Source organism: Rhipicephalus microplus, chromosome 7, assembly GCF_043290135.1.
Source record: "Rhipicephalus microplus isolate Deutch F79 chromosome 7, USDA_Rmic, whole genome shotgun sequence".
NCBI classification, from domain to species: Eukaryota; Metazoa; Arthropoda; class Arachnida; order Ixodida; family Ixodidae; genus Rhipicephalus; species Rhipicephalus microplus.
This window is the reverse complement of record NC_134706.1, coordinates 7,905,074-7,920,313: the sequence shown is the minus strand read 5'-3', so window position 1 is coordinate 7,920,313 and position 15,240 is coordinate 7,905,074. Positions and strand designations below refer to the sequence as shown.

Genomic DNA, 15,240 nt, shown 5'->3' with positions numbered 1-15,240 from the left:
ATCGCCTGACTGGCAACAACCTTTCCGCTCTATAAATCTCCTTGACAGTATCGCTGCTTTCCCTACGTATCCTGATCCCTCCCTCCTGCCTTCCTAACCACGTCGCAATTACGATAGATTTTGATGACGTCTGGTCCAACCAGACGAAACGTTCGAAAATGTGCTGTGCGGTGCCAGCGAATGCCCTACTTCATTTTATTTTGCTTCTTTATTCTATTGGTCTGCGGCATACATACATACATACATACATACATACATACATACATACATACATTCATACATACATACATACATACATACATGAGATGGAATCGCACTTATAGAGCGCTTCATCTTGAATGGCGAAATGTTTGGACGTACAAATTCCAGCTTTACTTGCTCTGTTTCTTTTTTTAATTTGTCATCTCCTGCGGCACTGCGTCTCAGCAGCCTTGCGTCTGGTGCTGACATGTGCGAGCACGTTTTAATGAATTCGGCTTTCTCTGTCTGGGCCGCAGGGAAGTTTTCAGTCACTTGTAACCACTCTCTCGGTTTGAAGTTCGCCGCGCTTCACATTTGCGAATTTCATTTTCTTTTCCCTTTTTACTTCTATTTTTTGATTAACGATTTTTTTTGCATAGAAAGCTGCTCGCGAAATATGAAAAGCAGCCGTGTGACGAACCGCGTGCACTGCTATGGTGCTGCTAGGCTTTCTTTACAACGTGAAAAAATAAGTGCTAGACGTATCGTGCAGGAAACAATTTAGTCGGTGATTTCTGAAAGTGCTCTACATCTCAGTGTTCATATTTTAGCTTTCCAGTCCATTATTTAAAATAAGGTAATTAAAACTTATCAAATAATTCGTTTTGGGAGAATTAAAAATAGCCTGAGTACTTACAGACTAGTGCGAGTAGTACGCGTTTGGTTCAATTCGCCACTGAGGTGTCTTTCATTTTCCGATTCTTGGCTCAAGTTATGTGGAACACCCTATATATATATACTGAAGATTTTTCCAGTGGACCAAACGTACGTGGGAAAAGATGAGGAACAACTTAGTGGTTACTTTAATTTTGTTTCCAACGGTTTCGACTGATGGACCGGTCATGCATTCGCCTGAGACAACTTGAAGGCAAACGCCCCCTTCCCCTCCCAAAGCTCTCAGCACCTAACGTTGGTTTTTGCACGGCTTCCGAGATCGAAGGCATTTCAAGCTATCACTTGGTTCTGCACTGCCGCCGTGATGGCCCGTCCTTGTTCGAGCGACGACGTTGTGTGGTTGCGTCATCACGTGAAGGCCTAGCCACACCGACCCGCTGCAGCGCGTCAGCGCGTGCAATTTCGACGCGGTGCCGCGCCCTTTCCCTTGTGGAGAAAGAAGGCGTCAGGCCTTCGGGAGAGGGCGAGCGTCGTTGCGCGAAACTGCGCGCTCACTCTCTTTTATTGGGAGAGGGCGTGCCGCTGCGTCAAAATTTGACGCGCTGACGTGCTGCAACGGGTGTGTGTGGTTAAACCTTGACATCACTGTGACGTCACGTATTTTGTCGATCATCGTCAGGCTTGATTTGCCGATCCCCACGTGGGAGTAGACTGGTGACGCGTGGCAACATCAGCGTCTTAACTGGACCATAATAAAGTTATTCTCACTCACTCACTTACCACGTGATGAAGTAATCACCTGATCATGATTTTTTTAATCCCTCGTGCTGACTAACGCCAACTGTCAATGTTTGCGTTCTATGAGGCATCTAATGTTTTCGACTTGAATATCCAACGGCGTAGGGCGATTGATTTGTATTCGCAGAGGGCGCCACCGATGCGGCTACACTTTGTCGGGGCTCTATGCTTTTTCGGCAACCACCAAAAAACGTAAAACGGTTAGGAGTGTAGAAACAAAACGAGAGTTATACTTGTTCCATTGTCTCCTGTACGGCGACCGAGTCTGACGAGTGCCGCCGCCACGTGGCGTTGACACAGCTCTCCGCGTCCGCTCTTTGTCCGGCGGAGAGCCGGACGTCTCGAGGGCGGCTCTCGGTTTATCCCAACCGGCTTGTTTGCGCCCGCGGCACATCGGCCCGGCGCGTGCCCGACTCGCGGTTTCCCCGCCGAGTGCGGCTTAGGAGTTTCCCTGCCACTCTGGAGTGGACGTGCCTCTTTCTGCACACTCTCGAGGCGGCACGCATCCATGCGAGATACCGTGCGGGGATTCAGTGCGGCTGAGCTGTGCTTCGGGCTAGGAATATGTAGCAGTTTATCAGCTTTGCAGGATTAGTATATAACTCTCGTCCGTGTGCGTAGTCTTCGCGTCTTTATTGACTTCCGCGGCTTGCCCGTGTTTTCTCAGAAGGGAAGCGACTACAGCGCCTCCTTTTTGCTGGGGAATCTCGAAGTAACACGACTCGTGACGTGTTGGATGATGCGTCAGGTGACGTCATGTGCTTCGGTTTGGTGTTTGTCCTGGGTGAAATAGCTGGGACTCTCGCCTCTTTCCAAGGACAAGAACAAAGCAAGCCGATATGGTCAGCATACGCACTTCGATGGTACTCTGTAATATGTCTTCGAATTTTCTCCGCTCTTTGCTACGTCCTCCACTGCTCAGTGTTTCGTTTTTAGTATTGCTACGTTTCAACCTTAAGCGAAAGTTTTTTGTTTGTTTCTTTTCTTTTTTTTTACGTTTTACTGATCACGTACGATCTGACGGCGGTTGCCGCCTTGCCGGTAAAATTCTTTGCATTTTCCCTGAAATCGGTGCGGACTGGCAGGTGGAATTTTATTTTTCGATAAAAATATACTAGCAGAGGGTACCTGCTCGAGCTGGGGTTTTCACGAGTGACCTTATCTTCTTCAAGGCTGGAACTATGCCTGTTGTTTTTCCTGAAGCTTTAGGGAAACAAGCGAGCACTTTTGCGCAACAGTGCCCACTTTCGTGAACACAAAAACAAGTCGAGAATTGGGATGCCCTACCTTGATGGATACGTCACCGCGACGCCTACCTCACTCGCTTTCGCCGTTTGCGGTTAGAATTGGGGGAAGGACTTTATGTGCGTTCTGCGTTTTTGCGACCAAATCCGCGTAATTACTCTTAAATTTCAGGGTGAATGAGGAAGCTGATGGTTCATGTAAGGAAGTCGAAGAGCAACGCCTTGTTTGGTGCGTTCGCTAACTTGATAACCACTCTTATGTTAAGTTAATCAGCAGGAAATATGAAGTGCCAAGCGAACACGTTCCCACGGAACCGATGCTCTCTCCTGTGCGCTTGTGCTCTTGGTTTTCCGTCTAACGTGCTGATTAAGGGGATCACTGATGCAATTTTTGGTATCTTGGTAGGTGTAACCTTAAGAGACAAGAAGAGAGCAGAGTGGATTTGGGAACAAACCGGGTTTAAGGATATCACAGTTGAAATCGAGAAGAGGAAATGGACATGGGCTGGGCATGTAGCGCGTAGACAGGATAACCGCTGGTCATTAAGGGTAACTGACTGGATTCCCAGAGAAGGCAAGCGGGCTAGGGGGAGACAGAAGGTTAGGTGGGCAGATGAGATTAAGAAGTTTGCCGGTATGAATTGGCAGCAGCAAGCACAGGACCGAGTGGACTGGCAGAACATGGGAGAGGCCTTCGTCCTGCAGCGGAGGTAGTCAGGATGATTATGATGATTATGTCATTTTTCGAAGTGGAGTTTTGCACTGCCGTACAAATCTCCTGTATGCGGAGACCGCTCTCAACAAGTTTGGAGCCCAGCGAATGTCGATATTTTATTTTCATATTAATGACCATTTTCCCCCGAAGCCCACCTAACGATATCCCCACCACAGCTTTACTTCAGGTTTCAGTACTGATTCTGGTGTCGTCGCGCGGCAGCCTTTGCGTGTTGTGTGATCACGTCGAACACAAGAACTTCCCGAAGGACCACTTGTGCGTCCTCAAGACATCTATACTGTGGCCGCGCTTTTGCATCACCGACGGAGCCGTGCGGCATGGGAAACGTTGTGGTAAATTGTGGCAGCACGCTTCGATCAGTTCGTACCGTGTTCAGACGTCAGGGTACACTATAGGAACCGAAAGTATGTGTGTAATAAAATTCGTAATGAATTTTTCATGGTGTACTTACGCTTATCAGTGCATTTTCAGGGCTTTTTTAGAGCTCGTCGTTTTATTTTGCGCCAAAAAAAAAGGGGGGGGGGAAATTTCCGTGTCAATACCCCGATAATTATGCAGCTGTCGCAGTTAGATGTCGAAACGAAACCACTCCGAAACCAACCTCGAGCTTGCGCCTTTGTTCCTCTACGGCTTTGGCCTCGTATTCATAGCGCCGTTAACAGTGGCGCTGACTTTTTTTTTTCTTGTATCAGTTGATTACTCTTATCACAACACCGAAAGCGCGACTCTCGTGGCGAGAAGAGGCTTGCGACAGGCGAGAAAACGCGGATGAAGAGAGCGCAGATAGCAACGATGATTGATTGATTGATTGATTGATTGATTTGTCGGGTGTAACGTCCCAAAACCGCCATATGAATATGAGAGACGCCGTAGTGGAGGGCTCCGGAAATTTCGACCACCTGGGGCTCTTTAACGTGCACCCAAATCTGAGCACACGGGCCTACAACATTTCCGCCTCCATCGGAAATGCAGCCGTCGCAGCCGGGATTCGAACCCGTGACCTGCGGGTCAGCAGCCGAGCACCTTAGCCACTAGACCACCGCGGGCGGGGAGAAATGGCAACGATACCAACACGGAGTTATGCATATGAGTTCTGCGGAAACCCCCAATATTGCGCAAGGATCAAGAAAGGGAAACAAGACAACCATTCGTTTGTAGCACGGAGTCACAAGGAAATCCGTACGGACTTCTAGGAAAGAAAATCTTCTTGGCTGCTGAAAAATGCGTCTTGGTCTGGAGATCGAACCCGAGACCAACGCCTTTCTGGGGCTAACCGATTGGGCTAACCAGGAAGCTAGCATTCGGCAGCGTGAGGCCGAATTCATCGACAACTCGAAGCACACGGACTTGTACAAGTATTGAGAATGAGTTCTGCAGAAACGCGCAAGGTGGCGGGAGGGTTAAGCAAGTATTTATATCTGAGAAATGATTTACCTGTGCTACTATTTTCGTGGTACAAACTGGTGGTTGTCTTTTTCCCCCTTTCTTTCCCAACTTTTGGAGTTCCTGCACGAAATTTTCGTGACCTATAGAGTTTAGCGCCGCCTACCCGGGCTTACGTTGTTCTTAGTCGGTAAAGTTGAATTAGCGTATTCGTTGATGGGACCGTGTACATGACATACCTGAAATGATTTTTTTTGTTTATCACTGCGGCAAAAATAGGGAGAAAACTATGACGGCATATCCACGGAATGAATGATGATGAGTGGGGCGAAGCTGGGGCGAAGCTTCCGTCGATCCGTCTGTGCTTCCGTCCGTGCTTCCGTCCGTGCGTCCGTCCATCCGTGTGTCAGTGCGACCGTTCGCCTTTCATGTGCATACATATCGGCGTGAAATAGTTTTACAAAAGAAGACTCTCGTTAACATTAATCTTTGTTTTCATTCATATCATATGAGATTATGTAGGCGCACAAACACGACGCCGGCTAGCACGTATACAGAGCACCAAGGGTCCCACATTTCCAAACATAACAAACCCGTAGCACATACAACGTTATGAAAAGCACCATCCATACCAGTGTGACGTCTCAATGATACTAACTATGACCTTCTTATGTGAAGTTCTGAAGTTATACAACATGTAGATGCAGCATCACGTAAATACATAACATTACTATTAAGGCGACGTAGTCCATGTTCACATACGCGCGTTGATGTTAAAATAAAGCGTACGACGATACAAAGCGTAACTTTCATTTCGAACATGTTCAACGGTGGCATAAATATATATACTGTCTTGCTAAAATGCTTTTCCAATAATATACATATGATGTTGAGATTAACCATAGGTGAGCTTTCAATGAATTATTTATCAGTCCGAATTTATTCGTTAATTCACTGCCTTTAACGTCTTTTTCGCCGTGCGTGAACTTGTGCGTGCGTGCCAGCGTCCATCCGTTCCATTGGACGTCTCTTTTTTTTTTGCGCTGACAAGGAAGCTCGAAAAGCGGCATCTTACGTGACGCGCCATTGATTGCCGTGCTGGTGTTCTCCCAGGGGGCTGGTGGGCTGTCTTGTTCATCCCAACGCTGTCATCGGGCTCTGTCATGCTCTGAACAATTTTGTTATAGTGGTTCGTAAGGAAGGTGATGTGCGTCTTCTCCGCCGATCTTGCTCCTCCCTTCTTCAACGCAGAATACAGCATGTACCGGCTTTTTTTGCTTTTTATTTTTCCCCGAATGTGGCGTCGTTTCATGCGCATATTTTGTCGCCTCGTGTTATATCCTCCTGAGAAACGTCTGCGTGAAAATGATTGTTTTTTTTTTTCGTAGCGTTTTAGCTGCCGATCAATTTCCCCCGGGCAGTCCGTGCCGTCTGCGCTTCTCTTTATTTTGTTTTGTTATGAGACTCTCTTTTTTGGGGTCGAAAAGAAAAAAAAAGTTGGGATATATTATCGCCCCGTTTGGTTTGTCCAAGCTTCGCTTGACAGTTCGCGCATTGCATGGTGTTTAGCTATACGCTGTTGAAAAAGAAAGTGCATGTTATTTTTGCAAGTCTCTGTTTGTCACGCTTGTAACGCTTTTTAAAGACGAATTTTAACCCTCTAAGGGGGAATCGCTCCTCCCACGTCGTTCCAAAGAGTCTGTATTCATAGAAAAACACGCACGCGCAGTCGGAGCTCAAAGATTGTGTTTTTTTTATTTTTGAGATATTAGAGTGGAATAGCCTGTTGATTAGGCTCCACATGTTCAAATGACCCGCGTTGTTGGTCGTGTAAGATGGAATAAGTGGAAGAGTAACAGATGCGACTCAAGAATATATTTATTGATTAGGAGAAGTGACAATTTCTAAGAACCTGGCTAACGCGAAGCAGTGAAGAGAGCCGTGGTAGAAAGCGGTACACACACACACACACACACACACACACACACACACACACACACACACACACACACACACACACACACACACACACATATATATATATATATATATATGTGTGTGTGTGTGTGTGTGTGTGTGTGTGTGATACAGAAAAACAAGTGAACGACACTAAAGTAAAGAACAGACAACCAAGGGAAAAAGGCGGACATTTAAAAAAGAAAATGCGAACGAGAAGGTAGCGAGGACATGAAAGCAAGAAAGCAAATTGAGTGTGATAAGGAACCCAGCGAAAACTCAAGGGATGGCTAAGTAATAGCGAGTGGACTGAATACCTTTTTTTCAGAGCTGCGGGCGTCGTTGAATGCCCTCTTCTCGTCTTCTCCTCGCTCCCACAGCGAGGAGGCAGTTTTTCAGACAGCTTCCGGTCGTCTGAATTCGTCTTTCATGTCTGTATACTATGGTGCTTTATTTTTTGTTTCTGCGCTTCCGCTTTCCACTTGAACTGCTCTGTATGACAAGTACTGGCAGCCTTTTTTATGGTGAGCTGTTACTATATGAATAGACGTATGCACCGTGTAGAAACGACCGTTGGTGAATGTGGTTACCGTGGTGCAAGTAGGTGAGAAGATTTTTCAATGCGCCCTGCCGCTGCGGTGGTCTAGTGGCTAAGGTATACCGGCTGTTGACCCGCAGGTCGCGGTTTCGAATCTCGGCTTCGGCGGCTGTATTTTCGATACAGGCGAAAATGTTGTAGGCCCGATTTGTCCTTAGATTTGGGTGCACGTGAAAGAACCGCAGGTGGTCGAAATTTCTGGAGCCCTCCACTACGGCGTTTCTGATAATCATGCAGTGGTTTTGGGACGCTAAACCCCACATATCAATCAGTCAAGATTTTTTAGATGAGAAGGTAAAAGCGTGATCTAATTGGAAATGACCCTTTGCGCTGTTTTCTTTTCTCGTGCATATTGAATGTTCTAAACAAACGTATGGTGTCTCAACCTAACCATGACAGTAAAGTTTTAGGTGCGGGCAGTGCACGTCAACTTATCGTGCTTTTTGGGAACCTTGTGCTTCTTTCTACGCGTGTTTCACAGATGTGCGTTTTTTTTTTTTTGCTCGCGTGTATTGCTGCTTATATCCAGGAGAGACCGAGTGGAGTCCGTTTCTCTTGGGGGCTTATAAATACGTGTCGCAGCACCGTTTGGAGTAGCTTACTTTCAGTCGACCGGTGGCAAAAGTCATCTAAGCCGATGTCCAAGTCGGCCTTTTCCCAGGTGGCCCACTAGGCACCGCCATGGTGTTTGAGCTGCGCTTAATAAGCGCGACCTTCCTCCCATGAAAAAAAAAAAAGGGCACTGCCGAAGCATTGACGTCAGCCTCTACACTCTCGAGCGAAGCCCAGCATGGCGGCGGCAACTTTTGTGGTTTTGCAGTGGATTCAAGATCGGAGGCATTGTGAGCTTTGTACATCTCACGCTGTTGTGTTCTGCGTCCTGGATCGGCCACCTTTGACCAAGCAGTGATGTCCTGAGATGACGCCGCAGTGACGCCATAATTACGTCTATCCCGCGACGTCGTTACGGCGCCATAATGTTGCGTGCCGCTGACCTAGATGACGAAGGAGAGGAGGACGGTTTGTCTTCTGTTTGCGCCATTTCGGCTGCTGTTTGCCCCGCTCACTTTGATCGCGTAAATATTATAAATACAGCCGTCTTTTCTCGTGTCCCCGTACCAATAGGTTAACGTCATCGCGGGAATATGGTTTTTTGTGCCCTCTGTGTTTCCGCCACCGACGCGACGCTGCCAATTTTCGCACTCTATGAGGCGTCTAAGACTCTCGCGTCGATAAAAGTTGGAATTAAACGCGTTCTCCAAGTTCGCAAACCGAGACAGCGGCAGGAACACACGCACAAACCGAAGGTGTCACCCTTTTCGTTCTGTCGGTCGCCGTCTCCGGTCGATGGTCTCCTGTTTTAGAGCGTTCTGCCGCTATCTGCTCCTCCCCACCCTCGTGGACAGTCGACGCCTCTTTTTCCCGAAAGGGGAAAGCGGGACCGGCGAATACTCCCTCCGGACGATCGCTCGCGCCTCGCTCTCGGCGGTGTGGGCGCGTCTATCGACGTGTCGTATCTATGACGACTTCATCTTGCTCGGCTCTCGCTCTTTATTCGCCGCGGGCGCCTTTTCTTCGACCAAGAATGCCGAAAGTGGAGGAGACCGACACGTGCCTGCTTTCGGGTTTCGTCTTTATTTCGCCCCAGTCTTCGCCGCGTCTGTTTGCCCTCCTGCGCGTAGACGTGGCCGCTCCTTGTTGGAATATTCACAATGCACACACGCGTCAGCACGCTCCCGGAGGAGAGAAGGAAATGCGTGTGTGCGAGAACACTGGGCGACCTTTTCTTTCTTTTTTTTTCGTGGCGCAGTTTAAGGGACTGCCCCGTCGTCGTCCTCCCACTTCTCGCGTTGGCGTAACGCAAGTCCCATCTTTGATGCGCATAAACCGAGCTGGTTCCACGTTCGGAACGCCACAGTGCGCACTTGTCCTTGACGAGAGCATCGCCGAAGGGCTAAGGGCCGTTTCACGCGCTTCCCGCACAGCCGCAACGCACGTGCCGGCACACCTGCGTTACCCAAGCAGAGGGTGAAAGAGCGTCGCCAATTGGCTTACGTGTCCCCCGCTTGCGTGCGGCAGGGGTCCCGGGGCGTGCGTTGCGGCTGTGCGGGAAGCGCGTGGAATGGCCTTAAAGACCTGACCACACGAACGCGTTGAAGCGTGCCTCAGCGCGCCCTTTGTAGAAGTGGCGCCGCGCCCTCTTCCAATGAAGGGAAAGAGCGAGCAGCTACGCAAAACTTACCCCCTCTCTCTCTCCAAAGGGAGAGGGCGCGACGCCGTGTCCACTATAGGCATGCGCTGCAACGCGTACAAGTGGTTAGGCTTCACTTCGTCCATCCAAACCAGTGAAGCAACAGCGTTTGGAGTGTGGCTCAGGTGCACGGAAGAAAGAAGCGGAGCCGAACTGCCAGCGCCGGGAATTAGAAAGCACCGTGCTCGGAGCACCAAACAGTAGAAAAAACAGTAAAAAGAAGACTATAGAACGGAAAACAGTTGCTCGCTAAACAAATAAAGATACTTACTAGAAGGAGCAGAGAAGGGCATGAAACAGTGACGCGACTATGACCGAAAAATAGCACATAAATACCAGAAAAGAGCGTAAAAAATATGAGATAAACACATGATAAGCACAAGGGAAACACAGACGAGTCGATACTCCGCGGTTCGTACACCTTTTACTTGGGGTGCAACTCTCGCTGATAGTTTCTTTCTTCTTTGTCGCGGAGCCCCTAAATTGAAGTAATTGTCTTCTATAGCTGGAGAATGCATTCCGTGCCTTTGCCGAATGAAGGAAGGAGCCGTATTCAACAACGCTTCGGATACCCGAGCTGTCCCGCAACTGACGCTTTACTATCGGCAGAAGCTGTTGTCCGGAATGTTTCGCACCCATTCACTCCTTGCCCCTTGCACGAGAGCAATTTTCTTTTTTCTTTTGCTGACAAATAGTATAAACATAGACGTTAGCCGTTCACATGGTGCAGACCGAGCAGTTTAATTGGGAGCGTCAAAAGTTAAAAGTACAAATAACGAGTTTGCGCAGGATGCTTGGTCCCGTAGCTTTCTCACGTTGGACGTGTTCTTTCGCATATTGTGTATTTGTGGCTGTACGGCATCGTTGAGATTACCACTTTTTAATTACTTAATGGGAGAGAGAGAGAAAGGGACTTTAAAAGGAAAAACAGATATTTGCTAGCATTTATAAATATCGCTGACATGCTACTTTGTACAGAGACGGAGAATGAGGCTAAAAGATTTGAAAAAAGAGAGGAGGAAAATATGGAAGATAGATAAAAATATGTAGCGATAAGTAAAAATATGTAGGGAGGCTCGTTTCGTTTGATGAGCCGCTGTTCTCTATCACGTCAACTGATTTTCGGCGTGCCCGAGAGTTCTGAACAGCTGTGCCCACTTCAGGTAATGGCTCCCATTTTGTTTTCTATCTCACTGAGGGGGAAACGTATGGTTTCGTTTAACTATCATTTGTCATCGCAGATTAACGGCCAAGTCTCAAAATTCACTGCAAAGATCGCTGGCGTATGCATCGCGGGTGCCAGGCGAACGTGTAATAGATTTCGTCGGCTGTTGTTCCACGCGTCGGCGCCTTTTTGTTTGTTTGCTTTTATCCACAGTAGCCGCCTCCGCATTCCCGGGGTTTCTCGGGGCAGCGGGAGTGGAGGCGTTTCGGGAGTTTATCCCCATCTTTCATTGCGCCTGGTACGACTCCGGACGGCCTTCTTTTCGAGGTAACGGTACTCTGTATCCCTCGGCTCCTGTGAGCCGGAGAGAGTGCGTGTCTCCCTCTACGGCTTCTCTCGTGCGTCGGCAGTGACCCCTTTTTGTTCTCTCTGCTTAGCTTGAGGCGCTTCCCTTCTCCCACTGTAGAGGAGGTCTGTACGATTGCGCAGGCGCATATGGGGAGGCAGCCTCCGTTAGTTTTCGTCTTCTTTTCCCTTCCCCGCTGGGGTTCTTCTCGCGGAAAAGGCCAGAGCGCCGTGCTGGCTACAGAGCCACAGCCGTCCGGGGAGTTCGCGGCCCTTTTTCTCCCTTTTGCGCAAACTCTTTCTCGGCCTCTTCCCGAAAAACGTCGCCGCTGTGGCGGCGCTGCCCGTGCTCCATCGATCCGGCCTCCCCTCAACATCGCTCCAGTCGTCGCGCGCGCCCGTGGCCGGCGTTAGTAGAGCGCGCCGTGTCGTCGCCCGCAGTAGGACTTGGATCGCGCCGTGTGTGCGCCGACTCCAGTGGTGCAGCACGAGCACTTTTCGGGAAGAGAGAGGGGCTGCCTTTTTTTCTTCCCGGTCGCGGCGAGCTTGCCGGACCGCACCAGCCGGTCGACCGCTTCCGGCGAGGCGCCGACGAAGTGGCCCGTCGCCTATTGTCCTCGACGTCGTGCCGTCAACCAGCAGCGCCTTCTCTAGAGGACTTCGGCTGTGCGCGTTGTCCTGCCGTTTTGTGTGCGTTGTGGTGACGGTGTCTTGGACTCGTTTGTCGCTAACTTCTGGTGCTTGTTCTCTCTCTGTGCCCGGCGTTGCTCGCGCCTTCGTCCGGACACCACGCCAGCATCGACCACCCTGTTCCTCGTTGCGCAACGGTCAGTTGGGGACTTGGCTGCGACGCTCCTTCGCCGTCCTGACCGAAGAAGGCGGCGTGGAGTTAACTTCTCGAGGAGGAGTTCTGTCGAGATTGTTTGCTTGACCCCCACTGTGTTCTAACCCAGAGTGACTCCCCCCGTTTTCGTCTTTTGTCTCCTGAGCTCTTGGCCACGCGGGGCGGTGGTAGCGGCCGGTAGGCGAACGGGGACTGCGTCACTCCGGGCAGGCACTTTTTGCAAGCTCGCAGCGTTCCATTATAGTCCGGCGACGCTCATCGGCGCCCGTTGGGCGTCGGCGGAAGTGAACATATGGAAGCACCCGGGCGCTGAATGTTTGTCGCATTGCGTGCGAAAGACGCCGTTTCTAACAAAGATTGGTGTGGTGCTTAATGAGAGAGCTGAACTGCTTGCACCAATCGGCTCCTCGATCCGCTAAGCGCGCGTGAAAGTCGTCGTGGCGTTTTCAAGCACTTTGACGTTTCTGACCTGATTGTTTCGTTCTTAGAGGTTTTCGCGGTGTGGTTATTCGTTGATGGCACTTTCCACTGGTTACTTCTGAATAGTTGTTCAGGCACTTCAAGTATATTTACAGGCACTGTGGTGAAGCAGTTGCTTAGTGTCTCGAGCGTTGTATGTGTAGACATCAGGAAGAACCCCATCTATAGAAAACATTTCTTACACCCACTGAAAACGGACCTTATATAGGAAATACATTCATTGCACGATTTCATCTAGGCAATTAATGCAAGATCGAACCATTCGTTATCAGCGCATCTCTGTTGCCGGAATATTTATAGCACTTTTCTACTTTCAAAGTTGGTTGCAGAGCTCTAGTGATTTGTCATCAGAAAAATTGAAGGAGGTTGGAACCGGAATCGTTATAAACTAGATTATGCCCCTAATGTCCACCTTCTGTCGTGCAGTGTAAACTTTACAAGTGCCAAGGTCTATTTTTCGGGTCGATTTTGACGACGAGTGGTAATCGCGAAGTATTTTTCAACATACGCGACCCGTAGGTTTTTTCGGGCTCGGCTGTTGCTTCTAGCATCTCACCTCTGCAGTGACTTTCGTGATTTCCAGCGTGACAGCTTGCTCGTTTCATTTCCTGTACCGCCAACACCTCTGTCACGGACGCTCGCAAGGTTGCTCACGTTTTCGCGGAGGCTTGCATAGGGCATTATCGTTGACACGTTGGAATAGTTATTTCGCTGGTTGGTGCACGTAGTTGAGGCACAGGGACATTCAGACACTGGACGTCGTGGTAGCTGAGGACGCGTCAGGTGGAATCTGTCTCTCAGCTCACGAGTTGCGTGCGCTTCGCTCCCGAATCGCGAGGGTTCATCGCGTGAGCCAGCGCTGGAGCGCATGTGGTCCCCGTGCCAGCACCGCTGAGTCATCGCGATACGGCCGGCCGCGGCCGCCGTTGAGGAGCAGCCGGTGGCCGCGCGTGGCCGGCGGCACGCTTCGTTGGCGGCCTGCAGGAGGAAGAAGCCGAGGAGACAGCGGCGCCGCCGAAGGGGACCCTCCGTGGCGCTCCTCAAGGCGTCCGAGACGACGACGACTTCCTCCTCGGCCGCCGCTGCTCCGCTCGGGACGTCGTCGTGTGCCTCCGCGCCGCCTCCCGTCTACGCTCAGCCTGAACCGGGGGTCGCCGGCGACCTCAAGGAGGACCCCTGCGTCGCGCTAGCCTTGGACAAGTGGTGGGCGCCACCGGCCGCAGCGCCGCCGCTGCTGGAAGTGCTGGCCGCCGCTGGCACGGACGCCGCCGCTGCCGCGTACTTGACGCCTCTGCACCACCACCACCTGTCGCCGCACCAGACGAGACTGCTGGGTGGTCCCGCGGGCGCGGCCCCTCCGGCGGCCGCGCCTCCGCCGCCTCCGGGAGTGGCGCCCAACCCGCTCGGCCCCGCACCACCACCGGAGCTACCTTGCCTGTTCCTGCTTGGCTCGCCGCCCGGATCGGCGGCGGCCAGGGGACTGCAGCACCGGTTTCCTGCGGTGAGCACACGAAGAATAAACACTAGCAACGGTTTAGAGAGGAAGGCAACAATTGGCGTTAGTGTTGCCTTTGTATGTTCATTACGTTCAACCACGCATTCTTGTGGTTAGCAACGACGTCGTCATAAACATGCCAAATTAGTGCAAGGCAGCCATAGTATCCGAGTGGCCCTTCTGCGCTTATTGTTCCTATCGTTGCAGATGGAGAACGCTGGAGCGAGGCATAACGTGCATGGAAAGTGAGGCGCGAGTTTGTGTAAGCTTGTACCTAATTGTTATGGCAGCATTAAATAAATGGACGCTCGTGACGTTCTTTTTTTTTTCGCCGTCAGTGTTGCCGTTATGTTCCGCATGAAGTGGTAATCGACAACATCGTCCCGCGCGTATACGTAGCCTGTTCTTTGGCAACCGAAAGCACGCTAGAGCTGCAGACGATCGCTGAAGGGGTGGAGGCTGCGTATTTCCGGCAGGAAATGCGTACTTTGACCCACTGGGCGTGGTCGCACGCGCCGCATCTTGAGAGAAGATCAGCAAATGGCCCATACTTTTGCACGTGTGTTATGTGCTATGTGGCTTCAGCGCTAAGTTTGTGCTGAAGGCATGGACCATACTAAGTTCGCTTCGCTCGCTGTAGCGGCCGCATTATACCCTAGGGCGCAAGTTTCTAAGCTTACTTTGTGCAACATCCAAACATTCTGGTTTTCTTATCACTGCTCCGTCCTTGAGGCAGAACTGGCTTTTTACCCCTGTGACCATATGGACGGTCCCGTCCATATAGACATATGTCCATATGGATATGGACATATCTATATGGACACATGTGTCCTTATGGATATGGACATATCTATATGAATATGGACATACCCTTATGTCCATATTCCATATGGACATAAGGATAAGGACATATCCTTATGTCCAAATCCATATGGACAGGGAGGTCCATATGGATATGGATATGGAAGGACAGGGAGGTCCATATGGACCTCCCTGTCCTTCTTCATTTATTCCTCCTCCACCTCCCCATCATGTCTCCCGTTTTCCTAATCACGATGGCTCTTCTCAGGAATGAGTGCAGGATGACTGC

At 50.3% G+C, this 15,240-nt stretch overlaps 1 protein-coding gene across 15 annotated transcripts in view; it reads left to right on the top strand.

Moving 5' to 3' along the window:
- LOC119179960 (RNA-binding Fox protein 1) overlaps positions 1–15,240 on the top strand; it is a 405,655-nt gene that overhangs the window by 156,005 nt on the left and 234,410 nt on the right. For 2 of the 15 annotated variants that reach the window (XM_037431092.2, XM_037431091.2), the window contains exon 1: positions 13,555–14,156. The exons of 12 other annotated variants lie outside the window; for them this stretch is intronic. The gene's annotated coding sequence lies outside the window, so the exon portion shown is untranslated. Of the gene's footprint in view, positions 1–11,766; positions 14,157–15,240 lie in introns of those variants that run through there. One more of the 15 variants, XM_075868590.1, reaches the window with a different exon arrangement.